At 43.6% G+C, this 24,588-nt stretch overlaps 1 protein-coding gene and 1 pseudogene across 5 annotated transcripts in view; both read left to right on the top strand.

The window, feature by feature from the left end:
- The window catches only part of EGFL6 (EGF like domain multiple 6), a 94,421-nt gene that overhangs the window by 6,541 nt on the left and 63,292 nt on the right, over positions 1 to 24,588 (top strand). The window lies entirely within an intron of this gene.
- On the top strand, positions 5,457 to 6,581 carry LOC138921748 (aldo-keto reductase family 1 member B10 pseudogene; annotated as a pseudogene).

Consider the following 24,588-nt stretch of genomic DNA (forward strand, 5'->3'; position numbering starts at 1 on the left):
TTCTGGACTGACAACAGAAAATGACTTGAAAAATGAGTGTCTTGCAGGGGTCTAAGTCAGACCTCATTTCGGGCTCTGAAGGGTAAGTCTCAGGTCTAGCAAAGCTGAGAGCACTAACCCACTGTGTCTGGCTTTCTGACTGAGGCAGCGCAAGCCCTGGGAGGAGAGGAGGTTGGAGAGGGTCTGGAATAATAATCCTAGACCTTGGAATGGACGAGGCAGTGCCTAGGAGGTTGCCAATCCATGGTAATGTAATAGGAACTGCTGCTGTCAGACCCGAGAGTTTAGCAGAGTTAAAATCAGCAGCTCTCTCAGAGTTGCAAACTGAATTCACGATTGGTCATGGTAAAATAAGTTCCTCATCTTTATCAATGCTGCTTTTGTATTTCTCCCAACTGCCACAATTCCTTGTCTCTCTCACAGTTCTTCATTCTCTCCCACAATTCCCTCTCTCTCCCTCAATTCCTTGCCTTTCCCACAATTCCCAATCTCTCCCGTATTCTCTCTCTCCCACAATTCTTCACATTATTTTAAAATTCCTGTCTTTCCCACAATTCCCCATTCTCTTTCACAATTCTGATACTTCCCACAATCCCCCATTTCTTCCACCATTCCATTCTCTCTCACAACTCAATTCTCTCCCACAATTCAATTTTCCCCACAATTCTCTATTTCTTCCACAACTCCTTGCTTTTACACAATTCCCAGTCTCCCCCATATTGTCTACCTCTTCCACAATTCTTCATATTCTTTTACAATTCCTGTCTCCCTCACAATTCCCCATTTTAGGGGATCAGAATTGGCCACCCCAAAAATGTGTCTCTTTGCCTTGATTATTTTTAAGAACAAAAGATTCTGAAAGAAACTTTAACCTTCCCCCCAACTGCCTGAAAGAATTGAAGATAAAAGTCCTGTCCCCAGGACAGGCCATCACCAGATAACTCTGGGTATTGGTAGACCGTGAAGGTCCTTGCTGAGACCATTCTCACCACAGTTCTGTCTACCAAACATTTGCTTTTCTATTTCCATGTGAATTGCCATTCTCCCCTTTGAAGCCCCAAACTACCACCCCCTCATCCTCCTTTGTCTTTAGCTGAAGATAGTATTTAAGGTGGCAGCTTTGGCCATTCTGGTGAGTTGCTCAGCTTTCCTGGGTTTCTCCCATGTCTACGTGTTATGAAGCTTTGTTTGGTTTTCTCCTGTTATTCTGTCTCATGTCAGTTTAATTCATAGACCAGCCAGAAAGACCTAGAGTGGGTAGAGGAAGTGTCTTCCTCCCCCACACCATTCTCTCTCACAATTCCCTGTCTCTCCCACAGTTCCATTTTTCCCCACGGTTCTCTATTTCTCCCACAATTCCTTGGCTTTCCCACAATTCCCTTTCTCCCACAATTCCATTTTCTCCCACAATTCTTTTTTTCTTTTTTAAAGATTTTATTTTTTTCCTTTTTCTCCCCAAAGCCCCCCGGTACATAGTTGTATATTCTTCTCTGTGGGTCCTTCTAGTTGTGGCATGTGGGACGCTGCCTCAGCATGGTTTGATGAGCAGTGCCATGTCAGCATCCAGGATTCAAACCAACGAAACACTATGCTGCCTGCAGCGGAGCGCACGAACTTAACCATTCGGCCATGGGGCCAGCACCCTCCCACAATTCTTATTTCTCTCACAATTCCTTACTTTTCCACAATGCCCAGTCTCTCCCATATTGTCTACCTCTTCTACAATTCTTCATATTCTTTTACAATTCATGTCTCCCTCACTATTCTATTCTCTCCCACAATTCCCTATCTCTCCCACAATTCCATTTTTCCTGTGGTTCTCTATTTCTCCCGCAATTCCTGGCCTTTCCCACAGTTCCCTGCTTTACCCACAATTCCGTTTCTCCCACAATTCCCCATTCTGTCCCATAATTCCTATACTTCCCATAATGCTCTGGTGTCCCACAATTCCCTGTTTCTCCCACAATTCCCTGTTTCTCCCACAATTCTTTTTGTCCCGCAACTACCCATTTCTCCCAGAATGTCATTCTCTCCCACAGTTCTCTATCTCCCACAATTCCTTGCTTTTCCATAATCCCTAATCTCTTCTGTATTATCTCTTCCATAATTCTTCATATTCTTCTACAATTCCAGCTCTCTCACAGTTCTATTCTCTCTATAATTCCCCATTCTCTCCTGCAATTCCTATACATCCCATAGTTCCTATGCTTCCCACAATTCTTTGCATCTCCCACAATTCCCCTTTTCTCCCACAATTCTCACAATCGTCTGCTTCTCCCAAAATCCTCTGCTTCTCCCAAAATTCCATTCTCTCCGACAATTCTATTTTCCCACAATTCTCTATTTCTCCCACAGTGCCTTGCTTTACCACAATGCCCAGTCTCCCATATTGTCTACCTCTTCCACATTCTTTATATTCTTTTACAATTCCTGTCCCCCTCAAATTCGATTCTCTCTGCAATTTCCCGTACATTCCCACAATTCCTATACTTCCCATACTACTCTGGATCTCCACATTCTCTGGTTCTCCTGCAATTCTCTGTTTTCCCACAATTCTCTGTTTCTTCCACAATTCCACATTTCTCCCATAATTCCCTCTATCCCACAATTCCTTTCTCTCCCACAATTCCTTTCTCTCCCACAATTCCGTTGTCCCACAATTCTCTATTTCTCCCACAATTCCTTGATTTTCCATAAATCCGTCTCTCCTATACGGTCCATTTTTTCCATAATTATTCATATTCTTTACAATTCCTGTCTCCTTAACAATTCTATTCTCTCCCACAATTCCTGATCTCTCCCACAATTCCCTATTTTTACTGCACTTCTCTATTGCTCCCATGATTCCCTGCTTCTCCCACAATTCCCTGCTTCTCCCACAGTTCTGTTTTTCCCACAATTCCCCTTTCTCTCCCAGAATTCTCTGCTTCTCCTACAATTCCCCATTCTCTCCCACAATTCCTATACTTCCCGTAATGCTCTGGTGTCCCACAATTCTCTTTTTCTCCCACAATTCCCCATTTCTCCCAGAATGCCATTCTCTCCCACAATTCCTTGCTTTTTCGCAATTCTCAAAATCCCCAATCTCTTCCATATTGTATATCTCTTTCATTCTCTTTTACAATTCTTGGCTCTCCTACAGTTCTATTGTCTCCATAATTCCCCATTCTCTCCTGCAATTTCTATACATCCCACAATTCTCCGCATCTCCCACAATAGCTCATTTCTCCCACAATTCTTCTCACAATCCTCTGCTTCTCCCACAATTCCATTGTCTCCCACAATTCCCTATCCCTCCCACAATTCTCCATCTCCCTCACTATTCCTTGCCTTTCCCACAATTCACAGTCTTTCCAACAACTCCTTGTATTCTTTTACAATTCCCATTCTCCCTCACAATTCTACATTCTCTCTTGCAATTTGTTTTCTCTCCGGTAGGTCTCAATTCTCTTTCACAATTCTCTTGTTTTCTTCCAGAACTCTATTCTCTCACAATTCTCCATTCTCTCTCATAATTCTTATTCTTTCCCACAATTCCCTATTCTTCCCACAATTACATGTGGCTCCCACAATTCTTTGCCTCCCATAATTCCTAGTCTCTCTCATAATTTTCTCTCTTCACAATTCTCTGTACAGTAGTATCCCCTTATCTGCAGGGGATACGATACATTTCAACACCCCCAGTGGATGCCTGAAACTGCAGATCACATCAAAGCCCATATACACTGTTTATTCCTATACATACCTAAGATGAAGTTTAATTTACAAATTAGGCACAGTAGGAGGTTAACAACATAACTAATAATAAAATAGAACAATTATAACAATATAGTTTAATAAAAGTTACCATAGATTTTAGCAACCTCAGCATATGACCTTTTTTCCTTCCTTATTAAGTTGAGAACTTTCACCTTTTCACTTAAAGGAAGCACTTTGTGGCTTCTCTTTGGCATACCTGAATTGCCAGCACCACTGCTCTTGTACTTAGGGACCATTATTAAGAAAAATAAGGGTGACTTGAGCATAAGAACTGCAATATCATGACAATCAATCTGATAATCCAGACAGCTACTAGATGACTAATGTGCTGGTAGCATATACAGTGTGGATACGCTGGACAAAAGCATGATTTACATCCCAAGAGAGATGGCATGAGATTTCATCATGCTACTCAGAACGGCATGCAATTTAAAACTTATGAATTGTTTATTTCTTGAATTTTCCATTTAATATTTTTGGGCCATTCTTGACCACAGGTAACTGAAACTGCAGAAAGTGAAACAGTGGATAAAGGGGGACTACTGTATTCTTTTACAGTTCCCCATTCTTCCTCACAATTCTAGATATTTTCGGACAATTCTCTTTTCTCGCTGACAATTCTCTATTCTTTTTCATAATTCTCTCCTCTCTAACAACTCTCCATTCTTTCCTACAATTCCCATTCTTTTGCAGTTCTCTGATTTATTTTTCAACTCCCCCACTCTCCCTCACAATTCTACATTTTCTCTCACAATTCTCTTTTCTCTGATAGTTCTCCATTCTCTTTCCCAATTCTCTGTTCTCTCCCACAATTTCCATTCTTTCCCACAATTCCCAGCTCTCCCAGAATTCTGTGTTTCTCATGATTCCCTATCCTTTCCACAGTTCTATGCAGCTCTCACAATTCCCCATTCTCTCTCACAATTCCCAGTCTCTTCCAAATTCCCTGTACCTCCCACCATCCTCCAATTCTCTTAGAATTCCCCATTCTCCCACACACTTCTCCATTTTCTCTTACACTTCTCCATTTTCTCTCAAAATTCTACATTCACTCTTACAATTCTCTTGTGTGTCTGATAGTTCTCCATTCTCTTTCACCATTCTGTTTTCTCCCACAACTCTTGTTTCTCTCACAATTTTCAATTCTCTCCCACAATTCTCCATTATAGCACTTGACACAATATTTTGTAGTTATGTCTTAAAGCGTATATTTCCCTTACCAATGTGTTTTATGAAGTTGGAAAGTATATCTTATTAAGCTATCTATTCTCTATATCAGTGCTAGTCATAATGCAGCCTGCCCACAGGTGCAAGTTCATACTGTTCTATGATGAGATAAGGAACTGTGCCAGAAGTGAAAGCAATTTCCTTCATCAAGAAAGTCTTGCTATGAAAAAAAAAGTCATCCTAACTAAACACTGTGCTGAGTGACATATCAGATTTACATTCTAGTACAAGCTTCTTATCTCAGCCTGGACCAGTAACTAGCTGTTCCTGTATTGGCTCTTGAGCGGCACTGCCCTATCACTTACAGTCTAGATCCCGCTGTACAAAGGAGCAGTTGCCAACACAGTCAGTAAGCAGGTACTGAAGGGATAAAGCAATTAATGAATCTTGAAAAACATCATTCATTCAGCAGTACTTAAGGAGCATCTGTGCCCTGCCAGGTCCTGTGTTTACTGCTGAGAATACAAAAGTGAACCTGCTGGACAAAGTCCCTACTTGAGGGCCCATCCCCTTAACCAGGGCACAAGACATCTGCTTGCTCAGAACTGTTTCTGCACCAACCACAGCCACCTTTGTGGAGCTCAGTACCAAAGCCAAGATGTCCACTGTGAACCTGGGCACCTGGCAGTCTCCCCCAGGCAAAGTCAAGGAGCCTGTGAAGGTGGCCATTGATCCAGGAAATCACCACATCAGCTGTGCCTGTATCTATCAAAATAAGAATGAGGAGGAGGGAGGCATCCAAGAGAAGGCTGTGAAGCAGGGAGACCTCTTCAGCAGCAGCAAGTTATGGCCCACCTTCTTTGAGAGAAGCCTAATGAGCAAAGCTTGTCAGAAGACACTCAAGGATCTCAAACTGGACTATCTAGACATCTGTCTTATTGGTCACAGGGATTACAGCCTGGGAAGGACTGTTTCCCCAAAGACAATAAAGGCAATGTCCTCAGCAGTAAAGTAACATTCTTGGATGCCTGGAAGACCACGGAGGAGCTGGTGGATGAGGAGCTGATGAAAGCCACTGGAATCTCCAACTTCAACCACTTCCAGATCGGAAAGGCTCTTGACCAAACCTAGACTGAAATGCAAACTGGTGGCTAATCAGATTGAGTGTCACCCATGCCTCACACAGGAAAAACAGATCCAGTGCTGCCACTCAAGGGCGTCATTGTTAGAGCTTGAAACCCCCTGGGGACTCTGGAGAGACCTTGGGCCAAGCTAGAGGACCTTTCCCTACTGGAAGATTCCGCGATTAAGGAGATTGCTGCAGAGCAAAAAATTCATAGCCCAAGTTCTGATCCAGTTCCATATCCAGAGGAATGTGGTTATAATCCCCAAGTCTGTGACACTGACATGCATTATTGAGAAATTTCAGGCCTTTGACTTTAAATTGAATGATGAGGAGACCGTGACCATCCTCAGCTTCAACAGAAACTGGAGGACCTGCGCTGTGGACCATATGTCTCATTTGGAGGATTATCCCTTCAATGCAGAATATTGAAGCTGAATCTCCTGATAAGAGGACCTGGCAGATTTTCTCTCTTCACTTTACTGAAGTGTAACTCTCTCCACCAGAGTCCTATTTTAGCCGAGCGAATCTGAAATCATATTGAGCCTGGCCCTGCTGTAGGCCAGAATCTAGGCAGTGTTGTAGCTAGATCAGTATGTTCAACCAGGAGCGGATTATCACAGGGAGATATGACTCAGATAGGCAAACTGTAATTGTTTTTGACTTATTTGATCAGATCACCAGAGAACTCTAACACTGAGGATACAAAGACAAAAAGAATAAAGAAGAAGAATAGTGCAAAAAACAAGTCCTTACTCTTATGGAATTTACCCTCTAGTAAACGAATAGATCAACCTACCAATGAACAATCCAATACATATACAGATAATTTCAAAGTGTAAGAAACATAAAATGAAACAAGGTAGTGTAATAGAGATTGAGTGGTGGTGCTGCCCGGGAGCTTGTTAGAAATGCAGAATTTTGGCTCTACCCCCTAAAACCACTGAGTCTAAGCCTGCATTGTGACAGGAGATCGCTGTGCACAGTACAGATCGAGAGCTCAGGATCCAACCTCAGATGTGATCGTCAGGAAAGACCTCTCTAAGGAGGTGACATTTTAGCTGAGACCTGTATGATGAGAAAGACGCAGCACGTAAAGGTCAGGACAAGGAGTTGTCCAGATGATGGGAAGAGCAAAGTAAGCTGCGATTGGAATGAACAGAGGAAGACCAGTGTGAGGAGCACAGACGTGTGAGTGAGGGGCAGAAGGGTAGGACTGGATGTGGGGGCTGGATTGCACTGCCTCTTAGGCCGGAGGAGTTGGCATTTTCTTCTAAGTGAAATGTGAAGCCCTAGAAGGGTTTTTGAATAGAAGAGTTATTTGACCTGGCAACTGGGAGAATTTGTTTTTCTCAACTTTGCTCTTCACCACTCTCCAGCTGTGCCTGGAGACTTTCACTTGGCTCCCCGCCAGCACTGCACATGAGCTTCACAGTCTTTGCTAAGGCCCAAATGCATGAAGGCAAGTTCCTAAGACACAGTCAGGGGACTCCCTATACCTCAGTGTTCCACAGGGTCTGCACGGATTCACCAAGACTCACTACATCTGTTCTCAGAGGGACTGTGTCTATATCATGTCTGTATCAAGGGCCCGGGCTACATCTCGCTCTTGGAAATAAATGCCACTGTTCTTCAAAGGGATTTGCTGCCAGTGAAATTACATACTGCCAGAAGTTATTCTGTTTAATATTTTCAACACCATTACTAACAACTTTAGGGGATATACTGCTGCTAGTCAATAAATCCCAATCTTTTTTTGTTTTTAAATCATGGTTCAGTCTCTTCTCAAACTCCTAAAAAGAAAATCAATTTTGATTCACTTTACCTTTCAAAGAATGCTCTAAGATTGTGGATAACTATTTTTAATGCAGATCAGTCCCAACTTCTTATCTGAAGCCTAGTTGCATGCTTCCAGATATACACAGGACGTCACTCTTAAGTTTCTCTTATTTCTAGCTGAACCTATTTAAGACTAGACTCCATCTTTCTCCTACAAATGTGATGCCTTTTCTAACTACTTGCGTTCTATCAGCGGGAGGTTCCCAAATGAAAACTGTAGGATCATCTTCGACTTTTGTTCTTGCTCTTTTATCATTTATATCCATTTTGTTATTAAATGTTGTTCTTTTACTCCTTTGACCCTTTCCTCTCAATTCCTACTGCCAGAACCTGAAAGCCTTCATTTTTGCGACAAAGTCCAGGCTCTCCATACCTACGGATTACAGTCCCTGGACTCCAATTCTAGGAGTGAACAGGACACCTTGGTGTGGTCTTCTTTAGAACCACTATTGCGGCTTAGACTTTAGGGTGAATGCTCTGTCCTGTGCTTCTCCGGAATTAAATGCAAAAAAAGACCCTCAACTCTACAGCTCTAAACTCAAAACAGCATCTTTGTAACATATAGTGTGGGCTGCTGTCAAAATGCATATTTTATTTAAAACACCAGTCCTGTCTCAGCAAACTCCAAACTCCCCCCAAAAAAATCCTTTAAACTCCCTAAAGTCTGGAACTATAACCTGCCTGCTACTAGGTTTCTCACCAAGTATATGTTCTTTCTGGCAATTTAAACCCCACGGCATCCTATGAGCTGCTTTCAGCTGCTTAGGTGATTGATTTTGAATGTCAACATTTATAATACCCTGATGCTGACATTTGCAAAAACTTTATATTTTTTGTGTCATATACAACTCACTGTAACTTTTAAGAGTCATTTTAATCTGACTTTCCTTTTTCTCAGACACTAAGGACAGAGCATTTACTGAAATGACAGTCATCTCTTCTGGGTGTACAGTGGGAAAGGCATTTTGATGGGAAATCAAACATTGCCTCTGATCCCTGATGAGGCCCTCACACTCAAAATGTTTAACGCCCAGTTAAATGTTTGACACTTTCACTTTAGATCAACTACTGTTCTGTCTTTGAGGAGCTTCCGCAGATAAGTGTTAATGGTTTTGTTGTTTTCTGTATCTTCTTTCTCCAAAGACTCAGACCAACTGACATGCTTATTCAGTTAAGGTTCAGTTTCCAGGATATTTTTGTGTTCTGGTTCAAGTTAAAAAAAAGAATATATTTGGAATGGCTTCATTAAGTTTTTGGAAATACCTTCCTTCAGTTTGCAATTTAATGTTTTTAAATTTAAAATTCCACCAAACAGTGACCGATTTGGTCCCACAATTTAACTTCCAAGAGGAGTTAGGTGTCTACCAGCTCTTAATCCAAAAAGAGAAACTGACCATAGCCGAGGACAAATGGTCTTTTCACATCACACCTCAAGGCTGGTCTGCTAAGATGTGGAAATGTGCGATGGCAGAAACAGAGAACGTACAGCTAGAACTGGATGGGGTAGTTGCTTTTCTTTCTACAGCAGCAATCAGCATACTACAGTCCGTGGGCCACAGCCTGCCCACAGCCTGTTTTTGTACATTCTAGGAGCTGAGAATGGGTTTTCCATTTTTAAATGGTTGAAAAACATCAAAAGAAGAACATTTCTTGACACATAAAAGTTATACGAAAGTGAAATTTCAAAGTCCATAAATAAAGTTTTATTGGAACACAGCCACACTCATTCGTGCAGGTATCTATAACTGGTTTTGCACTACAACAGCAGAGTTGAGTAGTTGTGACAGAGACCATACAGCCTCCAAAGCCTAAATTATTTACTATCTTGCCCTTTACAGAACAAGTTTGCCAACCCCGACTCCATAGGATCTTCTTTTCTGTCGCTTTCCTTTCTGTCTTTGAACCCCTGTGGCCAGAGCCCTGGGTTGTCTCCGTCTCAGAAGATACAAATATGTTCCTCTTGGAGGTTAAATTCTGTAGGTCTGCATTAGCCTAGGTCTTAAGGAAAATGAGCTCTTGAGGATTATGTAGATCCTAGACCAGAGCCCTAGCCAGTAGTGGAGAGAAAGAGCATGGATACTTGCCTCAGATGCTTTGAGCACCCCATTTCTCTCAGGAGACTTGCCAGGGTGAGGGGTTGGGGTGGGAGTGGGGCAGTCATGGAAGATAGAGCTTTGGCGATTTGTGATCTTGCTCATCTTTGTTTAGGCACAACAGCAGCCTAGCTGAGCCCATGCGTGATAAACAGAACCTCTCTGGAAGAATCTACATCATCAGGGCGGGGTCTCACCACCCCCCGTGGAAAGCCCGTGTGGGCAGCAGGCTGTGCCACAGCCTTCTCCAGCGTTGTGGCGGTGGGGGATATTTGTTGTGGAGTATGGGGCGGGCATGGTGAGACTAGAGGGTACTGCGGTTGGTCTGTTGGAGGATACAGACACGGGTTTCTGTAGTCCAGATGTCTCCAGATTCTTCAGCTTTCAGAGATAACTCTTCCCTTTCCAAATGACCAATTCCCTCAGCCCCTTTGAATGGTGCAGTCCAGTCTTACCAGATCCCCTTCCCAGTGCATTAGAGTTTGGCGTTGTAAAGAGGTCTGTGCGTTCCCTCAGTCTGTCCTGGTCACTGCTTGTCTCTTTCCCTTGAGGAGCACAGCTTCTGGCTTCCTACTCATCTGTCACCTCTTGCCTTCTGACTTTCAGATCCTGCAGGAAACTACTGCCCTTCTCATACCTTTCTGTCCGTGTCATGGACAAGTCATTGTCCCCTTCCCACTTGGTAGCAGACACTGACAGTGCTCCACTCACATGTCATTGGTACCCTTTACATTTGGGGGCACAGTGCCTCCAGAGTGGTTTCCTCTCAAAAGCCAGCACCTGCATTTCTATGTATGCAGATCAGCCTCCAGCTGCCTGAACCCACTGTAGCTGCATGTGGGAATTTATGTATTCCTCAAGGATAGCCCTGTACCCAGGACTGAGGAATGAGAAGGTAAAAATACCCCAGCTCCCTTCCACTCTGACTGGGACAACTCTGAGAAGTGACCCTTACTGTCTCCGGAACTCTCCTGTGGAAATTTGCCCAATATTGCATCCTTGCCTGGGCGCCTTCCTTTCCTGGTTCTTCTTCCCACCTCCCTACTGACTCCGTGGTAACACTTCCCAGTAAATCCTCTGTCTTAGGGGCTGCTTGTGGGGACCCAATCTTAGTTGTACCCTTCAAAAGTACAGTTGCCCTCAGGACAGATGAGATGAGATGAAATGAAATGAGTGGAGGGAGGAGCTATTTCAGATCTCCAAAGATATCTTTTTGCAAAATGTTCACATCTCCAAGGTGCATCCCGACACTGGCAGGGAATCCTGGAAATCCCTTCACACTGCTTCAGCGGGTTCCAGTTCTGCCAGCACTAGCATTGAGTTTCCAGAAGAGTGCTTTTCCATTTGAGGACCATCACACTTGTTTGCAGATGCTGTCTATTCTTTGGTAGATGGGAGGAAGAAGGTACAGAGGAAAATACGGAAGTAAGACACGGAAACTTAATCCACTTGGATAAAAAAAATAAATCTGTAAAGAGGAAATTAACAACACAGGTCACACTGGATGACAAATTGGTGGTGGGAAAGTCTCCCTCCTGGCCATCCATAATCATGCTCTTCTCTCTGATAAAAAAACTTAATTTGTATTTACCAGGGTTTGATCCTGATTACTCTGCTTATCCACGAGGTGACCTGGGCAAGTTTCTGGATCTCACTAGATCTCAGTTTTCTGATGGAGAAAATGGGGTTGATAATAGTCCTTATGTCATAGGCTGTTCTGAAGGTCAAATGCGAAAGTGTATGCTAAGGGCTTAGAGTTTAGCGCATGGTGAGTGTGCTACCGAACAAAATTGGGGTTCTCTGATGCACATAAACAAGACAATTACAGCATCAGCCTTTGAGGGAGAAATCAGCATTCTGCGAAATCAATTGCAGGAAGGACGGGGGCATGTGCCTTCACATCTGTCTCCCTAGTTCAGGATTTGGGGTGACATGTAAGAGGTTAGGGAGAACAGGCTGGCACGCAGAAACGCTGGTGGGACAGGTGTTGATTGGCGGGCTCAAACATTTATGGTAAGATTTTAAACACTTATATGAGGTTCTAAACTTTTATGATGGGGTTCTAAACATTTTTCATGAGATGGTGAAGAAATTTTAACACCAGATCTTCCTGAATAAGGGACCTCTTGCTTCTGGTAAGAGTCCGACTTTTAAGTTCCAGTTGTGTTCCGGTCCTTGGGTTCCGTGGGAAAGAGGATCTTTGGTTCCATGGTCATTTCAGGCCAAGATTTCTCCTTTTGTGCATGCTCTACCTACGTGACTTTGGAGATTTTCTGAAAGGCGATTCTTAATCACTCTGTTGATAAGAGATGGAGTCAGTTGAACTGGTCCTGGAGGGCCCGCGGTTACAAGGGGTGGCTCTTGCCATCTCTCAAGTTGTCTTTCTCTTTGCTTTAAACTTATTCACAGAGTTACTTGCAACTTTACCGTCACTTCTTCCCAACCCCCTGCCCTTATTTCACGCAGTGGTACATTAGTACATTAGCATCACCTCGGAGGCTTTTAGGAAAACACTGACACGAGGAAGCCAGGGATCCACCCCCAACCAATTTCATCAGAATCTCTGGAGCTACGTCCTAGTGTTTAACTCATAGTTGCAGTAAAGTTTTCCAGATGGCTCTAAGGAATGGGCAGGATGGAGACCTCCTGTAACCTGCCCATAAGCTGGATTCCACTCCCCAAGAACTGTGCTAGAAAGCCCACGCCCAGTGGCCTGTTTCTGTGTGAGAGTGATTTTCACAGAACAGCCATGCCTAGGAGGCAGGAGAGGAAGAGGAGTAGCGAAGGAGCCTTGGTAGGACAGATCAGGGAAGGAAAGAACAGAAAAATGACAGGGAAACTTTCAAGAAAGTAGTCAACCATGTCAACAAATTCCATGAGATCAGGGATGATGGGAAACTCACATCATGAGCCCTAGCTCTCAGCTCTCTTGTGAGCCTGTAACTTGCCTTAGCTGTCTGTTTGACACCCCAGAGGCCCCTCCAATTTAACCTGGCCCCCGGCTCATGATAAGAACTCTGGCTCTGCCATTTATTGTCGGTGAGACCTTGGGCAAGTCACTTAACCTCTCTGTGCCTCAGATTCCTCATCTGTAAAATGGGGTTAACAACAGTATCTATTTCTTAGGGTTTCTGTGAGGAATGAGAATTAAATTAGTTAATTCAGGTAAAGGCTTTAGACTAGTACCCGGCCCACCGTACCCCACAAACGGGAGCTGCTGCTGTTTTTGGCGGTTGTGTTGTCACTGTTATCTTCATTGTTGTTGTTAGCCATCTCACAGCGCCCTGCATTTCCCACCCCAGCCCCACCAGCATTGTGAGCCATGGCGACAGCAAGCTTGCTGAGGCATGAACCTCTTTGGAGTCCGCGTGTTAATTCTCACGACCATTTTAGGAGTCATGTAGTGTTATCCTCATTAACCTGGGCACTGGGAGAGGTTAAGTAATTAAGTAATTTGCCCAAGGCTACACAGCTGGTAAGTCCCAGGGCCAGAATTTGAGCCTGAGTTGGATTCCAAAGCCCATGCTTTTTCTACTATAATACGAAGATAATTGAAAACTTAATATGATTAATATAGTTAGCCTTTTTCAGCAGTTCAGACCTAAGATGACTAAGCATACTAGTTTGCCCTGAACTGAAAACCAAAAAGTCCCAGGCAAACTCAGATGAGTTGGCCACCCGGTGTGATCGAACCCAAGCCTCCCCACCCACCTCTAAAGACAGTGATCCCGGTCAAATGACCTACAAAATTGCCTTGACTTTGTCCACAACGATAAAATGGAAGTGTGACATTGTGATGTATAATAAGAACTATATATTTGGTCTTCATCCCCCTCCTGGCACAGAGCTCCTAAAATCCTTGGAATTTCCTAAGCGAGGAGGGCAGAAACGTGTCTTTTGTTATGTTAATGAAGAGACTTGGAAAGCACCTGAGGATGGGGACTGGTTGCCAGGGGAACCAACTCTGTGATCAGAAGGTTGGAATTTTCACTTCCATTCCTCCCCGCCTCTGGGAGGGGGAAGGGGCTGGAGATTGAATTTAATCACCACTGGTCAATCAGTTGATCCATCATGCCTGTGTACTGAAGTCTCCATAAAAACCCAGAAGGACAGGGTTCTGAGAGCTTCCACGTTGGTGAATACGCAGAGATTTGGGGAGGGTGGTGTGCCTGGAGAGCGCATGGAAGCTCCGTGCCCCTTCCCACGTACCTTGCCCTGTGCATCTCTTCCATCTGGCTGTTCCTGAGTTGTAGCGTTTTATAATAAATCAGTAATCTGGTAAGTAAACTGTTTTCCTAAGTTCTGTGAGCTGCTTCAGCAAATTAATTGAACCCAAGGAGGCAGTTGCATAGCCAGTTGCTCAGAAGCACGTTTAACAACCTGGGCGTGATCAGCATCTGAAGTGGGTGGGCGCGGGGGCAGTCTTGTGGACTGAGCCCTTAACCTGTGGGATCTGACACTGCCTCCAGGTGGTGTCAGAAGTGAGTTCAATTTGTGGCACACTCAGTCAGTGTCCACCCAGAACTGAGTTAATTGCTTGGTGGTGTTGGGAAGAAAAACACACATTGGAGGCAGTAAGAATAACTGCTAGCTGTGTTATGTCCGTCATTTTTAGCTTCTCTGATGAGAAGTCAGTCTACTCCCATCATTGCCATTTAATTTTTTAATAATGCTTCCCTGTCACCATAGGTGATCCTGATATATTCATTTTGAAATTAAATTTCATGATTTCTATTTGGATAAACTTGGATGGGAGAGACGTTTTGTTCAAATTTAAGAACCTCTATTGGAAATAAGTGGAAAGAAGTCGTGACCAAAAAAGCTGGTTCAGAAATCCAAGTTGATGGAAGTAATAAAGACCAAGGCAACAGCAACTAATTATTAAACCAGTGCCCCACAGAGAAAGAAAAACAATATGTTAAAAATATATTTTTGAGGCCGGCCCTGTGGCTGAATGGTTAAAGTTCCATGTGCTCTGCTTTGGTGGCTCAGGTTCGCAGGTTCGGATCCTGGGCACGGACCTACTCCACTCATCAGAACATGCTGGGGAGGCATCTCACATACAAAGTAGAGGAAGGCTGGCACGAATGTTAGCTCAGGGCTAATCTTCCTCAAGCAAAATATATATATATCACATATTTTGTGCCATATATATTTGTGATATATTTCAAAAATTTAAACTATCAGCTCTGATTTTTTTCACTGTTAGATAATTTTCAAAAAACGCAAAATCATGACTCGTAAAGAAATAAGAAGAACACATGTTAGAGATTTTATTTAACCTATTACTGTGGGAACTAGTAAGATATTACAACTACTAGTTCAAAGGAGAAACCTAAGAACAGGCACATTTGTAGATCAGGAATATTCAAATGAATGCACAAATGGAGGCAAATCTGGCCTCTTCTACTGTGAGGGGGGGGAGGTCACTTGAACCTCCTGGGGACAGGATGTACATGTCTAGATATAAATGATTTTGCATTGTTACCAGTCATCTACAACTTGCAGTAAAATAGCTCAGAGACAATGAAAGGCTAGGATCAGAAAACCAGGAAGGGTGCAATCTCAACAGTGCATTGCTTTTCACTGAAGCACAATTGTTTCTCCACGCCACCATTCGATAAAACATTTTTTGACGGCAATTTCCTATTGGCATGGTTGTGACTGTTGGGGATCTTACACAGCTGAAGAATAAAATCTTAGTGAGTTTGTTATAGAAAACAGGAGATTAAATAGGCCATCTTTATAACAAGCTTTTTGTCTGGGTGTGTGAGGAAGATTCGCCCTGAGCTAACATCCCTTGACAATCTTCCTCTTTTTTTTTTTTGCTTGAGGAAGATTAGCCCTGAGCTAATATGCCAATCTTCCTCTATTTTGGATGTGAGATGCTTCCACATCATGGCTGATGAGTGGAGTAGGTCCGTGCCCGGGATCCAAACCCAGGCTGCCGAAGCAGAGCGTGTGGAACTTCAACCACTCAGCCATGGAGCCCCCCTATAATAAGCTTTTTATGTTAGAAAGCGTTAGCAGAATTCTTGCAATAAATACTGGCTTCCTATTTGTCATTATGCAGAAAATTAGACGTACCAAAATGCGTACCTCTTTGGTATGCTAATCAAAAATACAACTGAGAGATTAACTTCTATTTGAACCCCAAACTCCAAAATTAATGTTAGTTTTGAAGGTGGGTCATAGTGTGGTGTTATGGGAAGAGCATTGGGCTGCGGGCCCAAAGCCCTGGTTGCCACTCTCTAGTCGTGAGCCTTGGACACATCTCACAAAAAACAATTCCAATCCCAATGACATCTAACACTTAGTGGGTGCTTACCTTGTACCAGGCACCATTCTAAGGGCAGGGTCTATGTTAATTCATTTGACTTCACAATGACCCTGGGAGGTAGCTTCTTCCTATTTGACAGCTGAGGAAACTAATAAACAGAAATTTAACTCATCCCATGTGACACAGCTCGTAAGCGGTGGGGCTTTAACCCACATTCCGTATTTTTGAAAATGACCCAAGTCATTCACAAGGTCCCACCTAGCTCTGAAATGTTCTGTTACAAATCAGTCAAACAGAATAAAGATGTGAGATACCAGATAAAATGGGATCTATTTCTTTAGAAGTTTGTTTTCCAAAACTTGTCTTAAAAGTTGCCATTTCCCATGCCCATACCTTTATGAATAAGAATGGAAACCAGAGTTCTCAGTTGGCCACAAATCAATTTGAGTTGGACAGAAAGGGAAAGGTACCAGAAGAGAATAAACCATGGGTGGCACGGTTTGACCCACCCCCTTCAAAGGTGATGTCTCATATCTATTTGTACTTACACTTAAATCAGAATACAAACTTTACAAATGTCTCATATCCTACAAGTATTCTCACGGACCCTTTAAGACTAGTAAAGAAATACATCATCGAATGATTCACCTTTTCCAAGAATTAGTAGCAGTTTTATTTTATTTATTTATTTATTTTGAGGAAGATTAGCCCTGAGCTAACTACTGCCAGTCCTCCTCTTTTTGCTGAGGAAGACTGGCCCTGAGCTAACATCCGTGCCCATCTTCCTCTACTTTATATGTGGGACGCCTACCACAGCATGGCTTGCCAAGCGGTGCCATGTCCGCACCCAGGATCTGAACTGGTGAACCCCCGGCCGCCGAGAAGCGGAATGTGCGAACTTACCCGCTGCGCCACCTGGCCGGCCCCAGCAGCAGTTTTAGATCACTTGATTTCTGAGTCTTAGAAGTCCAGCTATATTTGGTCTCAAATACAGGCCTGGGACTCTCCTTACAGGAAAATAGATGACGCAAAATTCAGGGTGATGAGGTTGGAACTAGCCTGTATTTCAACAGTATTGTTGACATGCTGGTGACACCCACCGGCAGGTTTGGGTCAGGTCTCTGGCTCGGTTCTTTAAGAACAATAGAGAATAGGAGATTCTTAACTGAGCTCCCCGAACTGGAAGCTAAACTGGAACAACACACCTCAACTACTGTAAAGGCATTTTGCTTCCTTTGAGGAGGAGGAGGAGATCTCATGCTGCTTTATTGCTGAAGTTTATACTTGTATTATTTTTCTGCGTTTCCTGATGTTGAATGATCCCTTGATCATTCAGGACTTAGTCATATTAAGCTTTGGACAGCTGTTTTGAATGAGCTCCGATGTCACATTTGAAAGGCACACATGCTGTCATTAATACTCCTTCATTTATCCGAAAGAGAGCAAATGAATGTTTTGCTATTATAAAAAGTTTTTTTTAATGTTGCTTTAAAAGATATGTTTTAGAAACCAGCTGTGGTTTAAATAAATGATGTGTAAAGCCAAACATGGACCACTGGCCACTAAAATCACCAATTTTGTTTTTCTGTGATTATAATGCCAAATTAAGAAAACTCATCCGAACGAGTTCAAGTTCAAAGGAAGGATCCAGGGATCCTCACAGAGATCAAGGGCAGCACGTGGATCCAGGCCTTAAAGGAACAGAAGAATCATAAACTTAACTTGAGACAGAGATAACAATAGTGATAGACACAGATGTAGTAATAGAGAAACAGATATAGGTATATAGATGTAGTTATAGAAATAGAGATATACAGATATAGGGATAGAGATAATTATACATATAGTGATAGAGATATAGTGATAGATATAGCATTATAGACATGTAGATAGATACAGGTATTGTGATAGAGATAGTTATGGATCTACAGATAATTAGAATTGTACATATACAGATATAGATAAATTGACAGTGACAGATATATAGTTACATATGTGGAGGCATAGGCAGATACGCCCATATAGTCACAGAGATAGAAATACAGTGACAGAGACAGGGTTCTATAAGTGTACCTAGATATATAGATATCTGTGTGTATAGATATGGAAAGATACATACAGATGTTGAGATGGATGTAGGTATAGATATAGATATATGTCCGGGGCCACACCTGAGCACTTGTTCCCTTCTGACTCATTGGCCTTGCTCCTGCTACCCCACCAGTCCCCTGCCCTACCTTCAGCTGGACGTGCCTTTGACAGTTCCCACCACAACTCTCTGGCCCCGACCGCTGACTGACTCTAGACATTAGTGTCCCAATTCCACATTCCTGGAGAGGAACATGGCTTGTATATCCACCCTGATCCTATCAGCTATGGCCAAGGACAGGTGAGTCACAGGGAACAAACCTCACCACCTAAGCTCACCACTTTAGTAGGATTGTAGGAACTAGTTTTTAAAAGAGGAGGAATCATAAGATGGCCAGGCACCCAAAAATATGTCTACGTATTACTCCTAAGGAGTGGTAGAGGCAGAGTTATATACTTAAAGAGGACGGGGATGCTTGTATTTAAAAGCAACAGAAAAGTAATACCAAAAGGCGTATATACCCCTAATAAAAGCACAGGAGAAAGAGCCAACCCATACTGGACAAGAGGCTCTGAGGTCCAGAGAATTTCTAGGATAGGGCTCAGGATGCCATATACCCCCTCCTGCCCTAAGAAGGTAGCTGCCTTCAAGAAGTAGTCCCTGAGACGTGAATGTGAGTGAAAAGAATTTACTTGCAGGTGATTCTAGGAAACAGTGGTAAACAGGAGGGTAGGTGAGACAAAGAAGGGAAGGCAGCCACGAAAAGAGCGTATTCAGTGAGTTCTCACTGTGGTGGATGGCTAGAATTTAATCCCCGGGGAGCCCAGCAGCTGGTGTTATCCCACCCCAGGCAGGAGGAGGCTGGCCTGTTCATTTTCCGGGTCTCGTCAGTCATTGGCTGCTCCAGGCGGAGTTAATTCCTGGGCACTTCTGGTCTGCTCTACATGGGCCATCACAGGCTCAAGCCGCCAAAGAGGCCATCGTGTCCAAGGTGGAAGTTGGGCTGGCATGCACGGACGTGGAAATGCCGAGGGAGTAGGGATGGCCACTGGCGGCGCCTGCTACAAGGCCAATTCCGAAACTCATGGTGCCTCCAGGGAGATGCCCAGCTGCCTCCTCTTAGGAATCTACCACGTGTGCAGCTTGATGTGTGCAGCACGTGTGAAGCTTTCCTCTATGGCAGTAGTTCTCAACTGGGGGCATTTTTGACACCCCTCGCGGGGGAAATTGGGCAATGTGGAGACATTCTTGGTGTCACACCTGGAGGTGGTTGCTACTGGCGTCTAGTGAGTAGTGGCCAGGGCTGCTGCTAAACATCTCACACTGCAAAGGACAGCCCCCTCAGCAAAGAATCATATAGCCCTAAATATCAATAGTGCTGAGGCTGAGAAAGCTGGTCTAGGAAACCCAATGGCCAGAAACTTGCTCTCCCTGTTACCTGGCAGCCAGAGCTTGGACTCCTACCTTCCAAGCTTGGCCAGTCGGAGGCATCCTCCAGGCAGGACTTGAAATTGGAAGGTTAGAATTTTCGTCCCTCCCAGGAGCCAGTGTTGAGTCAGTGGCTCCAGTGGAGAAATGTAGGATCCATCAGGGGCCGCGGCAACAATCGATGAGTCTCCCATGGCGTGCCTTGAGGTGCTTCTTGCTTCCTACACTCCTTTAGTTTCTGTCCATTTTCCAAGCTGGCACTTCAGCCTTCCTGTAATTTCTGTTAGCAACCCAATATCCTTCCTATAAATTTCTTTTCTGCTTAAGATAACCAGAGGCAGATTCTCGTGTGTAACAGTGTGGCTCACTGAATAACAAACAACCCTACAATTACAGTGGCTTAACAGAATAAAAGCTGCTGCTTCACTCACACAGCCGTCCAAGGAATTCATGTGGCTTTCCTTCAAGCACTGACGTGGGGATCCCGGCTCCTTCCATCTGTTTGTGGCTCTGCTATCCCTGAAGTTCTCAGAGTCCTCTCCAGGATCATCTTCATCTAGGTGACCTATGAAAAAAGAGCCTGAGCAGAGGGTCACATGGGGTGTTGGGGGACCAGGCCTGGAAATAGTGTTCTTCAGTTCTGCCTCATTCCCTTGCTCCAAACCCCACCTAGATGCCAGGAGCCTGGAAGATAGAGTCTAGCTCTACACTAGGAAGAAAAAACTCTTTGGTGTACATCTAGCCAGTCTCCGCCACGTCTTGTTTGCAAGCTGGGTCCTGACCAGTAGAGCAGATAGGGACAGAAATGCCACCTGAGAGACAGAAGCCTGGAGAACTAAAGTGCAAGGACTGGGCACCCTAAAGATTGGTAGCCTGGGGTTACGAGACACTTAGGAAGGCGCAAGTCTTGGGAAATACAGAAATTTGAGTAGGAGATGAGAACTACTATTATTGCGAGACCTTAGCATTTGCTTGGCAAATTGCATTGATCCATGTGAGGGTCACAGGAGACAGAGAAACGATTTCCTTGTAGAATTCTTCCTCATCTTCATGCCCCTCCCCATCCCACCTCCTCACACACACACACGTGTGCGCACACACACACACACACACACAAATCTCATCAGTAATAAATGCTATATATAATAATGGCCACATTTTGCTACATGGTTTACATTTTTGTAATGTAATTTTGAGACACTTTTGCCTCATTCATTCAATGTATACTCATTTACTCATCCATCCATTCATTCGTTTATCGAGCACTTACTATATACAGCAGCCACTGTGCCAGGCATTAGGGATACAAGGGCGAGCAAAGAGACACAGTCCCAGCTTTCTTGGAGCTTTTATTTAAATAGTTAAAATATGTCTATGAAGTAGATATTACTACTCCCTATTTTAAAGATGAGAAAACTGAGGCTCAGAGGCTACACAGTCACACAGTCCAAGATCACAAAGCTGTCTGGCTCTAACGTCCATGCTCCTAATTATTCCCTCAACTCCCCCCTTACTATCTCCATTCTCTTCCTCACCATCATTGCTGTATCTACCTTAGTACAGATCCCTGTTGTCTATTGCCTGGACCGTGCCAGTAGCCTCCTAACTCTGCCCCTGATTCTGGTCTTGAATCCATTTTCTACTCAGACGTCTCAATGCTCTCAAACACACACATCACTGCCCTGCTTCAAGTTCCCCATCAGTGCCTGGGATGAAGTCCAAACCCTTTGGCCATGCATGTGCAGCTCCTCGCTATTGCTGAGCCAGCGGTTATCCAAAGGACAATACCATCCTTTGGATCAAGATTCCTCCCATGCTGAAATTAACCCAACTTGGCAATTTCAAATACAGTCTTTTGGGTTATAGTTGATTTTTTCCCACCTTCCTGCCAAAGAAAATGTTAGAACCATGGAACTTTGGAGAAAGACCCTTAAGGATCCAGAATCCTTTGCAAGCACGATATAGATGTAGAAAGTGAGGCCCAAAGAAGTGACGTGCCTTGCCCAAGTTGAGGAAATTAGCTGTAGAACCCTGAACTAAATCCGGATTCTCCTAACTTCCAGTCCTGGGCTCTTTTTCCCAGACAGTGCTGCCTCATTAAGGGGAGCAGAACTCCCGGGGGTTAGGACAATGGTCTGGGGCAAGTTACTGAGACAATATAATTTTCAAGATTTTCTATTTTCTAAAAATCTTGCCATCTAAAAATCGTTTCATAAAACCATGAAAGTAGGGGATAAAACAGGGACAAACATTTATATAAACAGAACACAAAGAATTTCTCTTCTTCCTTCCTTGTTTCTACAGCACCCTGAAGTACTTCTACTAACACTTAGGCCATTCATTCTAACACTGTTTACATTTCTGTCACTCAGGGCAAGGCGTTACGTCTTCATTCATCTTTATATCCCAACCAAACACAGTGTCCAGCACATGATCAGCAAGGGGACAATAAATTTTTGTTAAAGGAATGACTAAGCCTGTAAACCATATAGGAGGACTTTTTGAAAATAGGTTTATATGTAAAAAAACCACTTTGAACAAATTTTATTTTTTTCTTAAAGGGATCACAAATGTAGTTTCAATTTTACAGTCTACAGAACATTTCTCAACCGAACTTCCCCAAATCAAGTTGGAGTGACTTCGAGTAAGAGTCTTTCCTTTTAAGGCCTATCTAAACTGACTTGTCTGGGTTTAGTTCTCACAAATCATAAAGAATTTATGTAGGAAAAAATAAATAGACAAGCCTTGCAGGGGTATGCCAAGTTATTACTACATTCAATTGTGAACAGGAAAATAGCAAAGGATATTTACACACGGAACAGGAAGGAAGTATACAGGATGGACCCAAGCTGTACCTCCCCCCAGTAAAGACAAAAAGAAAAGCCCCTGACAATTGAGTGCCTTATGTTGAAAACTCATGAATTTGGTAAAAGTCAAGGAAACTAGCATTCCGATAATGAGATTTCATTCACGGGCAAGGGGATTTTTCTATCTAGTAGTGACATTTAAAGGGTCATAGGGGCAGGCCTAGTGGCACAGTGGTTACATGGCACCGCTTGGCAAGCAATGCTGTGGTAGGCATCCCACATATAAAGTAGAGGAAGATGGGCATGGATGTTAGCTCAGGGCCAGTCTTCCTCAGCAAAAAGAGGATTGGCAGATGTTAGCTCAGGGCTAATCATCCTCAAAAAATATAAAATAAAAAATAAAGGGTCATAGACTCCCTTAAAAATCAGATGAAAGCCATGTCGCTTGTCACTGGAACATATTCCTCTACATGTAAATATTACTCACTGTTTCTGGTGGTGAACTGGCCCTGTTCCAGGTTATGAATCCCTGCCATGAAGCATGAAATCGGGAGGCAAAATTAATCTCCAGTGAGATCTGACTTCAAAATCCACATTCTTTCCACTACGTTGATAGGTGACCTTAGACACGTCATTTAACTGCTCACACCTCCCATTCCTCATCTGTAAAATGGTGTAGTAATACCTACCTTACAGGTGTTGTCAGGAGTACAGAATTACTCTACAAAATGTTTAGCATGTAATAATCACTCCACAAATATCAATTTCTTTCTCTTTCTGAATTTTCAGGTGGAGAATTCTAAGAGCTGGCAAAATTTGAGGGGAAAATAAATCAAGGTGTCATTTTTTTCTTTTAATCTCACCCTAGTGACCCTCCCCCAAGAGGTGAGACTCGCGTGGAAGACGACCGGATATGCTGAGAAGCACGTGTTGTCCCGCCCAGGTCACCAGGGAGGGAAACCCAGGACCTGTCTGGTGGACACATTTCCACCAAGCAGTCCCCACGGCATAGCACAGGGCCTAGCACTTTGTAGGGTCCAGATAAATGTTTGAGCAAGGAAAGGGGGGAAGGACGGAGAAAGGGGGGGAAAAAAGGAAGGGAAGGCAGATTGGAAGTGGTTGGGGTTTTTCTCCCAGAGAGCTCCAAGAACAGGGTCCTTGCCAGGCACAGAATGAAGAAAACCAGTTTATATCTCAAGACATACCTTCCCGTACAGAATTTAGCAGTATCTGCACTGAGTCTTACACTTCTTCATTGACTTCTTTCCTGGAACAAAAAGAAATGGAAAGAAACAGACTGGGAAAACACATCAATTTCTAGAACATGTCACTGGGCTACAATTAACATAGGAGATTAAGAAGAGGTGCCATTTTCTTCTTTGGTAGGAATGGTTATCGTGAAGTTTGAAGTGGAGGACCATGTGATGGAAACACAGATATGAACTCATCCTGTGTGTGACCTCAGGCAAGGTGCTGGGTGTGCCGAAGCTGAGTTTTTCCATCTATAAAATGTCAGAGTTGGTCCAGATCAATGGTTGTCAATCTTGGTTCTCCATTAGAACCACCTGGGGAGTTTCTAAATGTCCCCATGACCAAGCCATGGCCCAGACTTTAGAATCTCTTGAGGTGGGACCCAGGCATCCATAGTTTCAAAGCTTCCCAGATGATGCCAGTGTGCAGCTGAACTTAGGAACTACTGGTCCAGGTGATCTCCAGACCCTCGCGACCCTAAGTGGTTCTCAGACAAGTAGCATGGACATCACTTGGGATCTTTTTAGTAATCAGGACTCGGGCCTCACTACAGAGCTACACAATCGGAATCTGCATTTGAACAAGACCCCCAGGTAATCTGTATTGGCATTAAGGTTTGAAAACTCTGGCCTAGACGCTCTTCCACTGAGCTCTTGCATCAGACAATGCTTTGCTTCTGGTACTGATATTTCAATATAATTTTTGGATCTCAGTGCCAGAATCATCGTCTGTTAAAAGTTTTATATGTGTGT

This window comes from Equus caballus, chromosome X, assembly GCF_041296265.1.
Source record: "Equus caballus isolate H_3958 breed thoroughbred chromosome X, TB-T2T, whole genome shotgun sequence".
Lineage (NCBI taxonomy): Eukaryota > Metazoa > Chordata > Mammalia > Perissodactyla > Equidae > Equus > Equus caballus.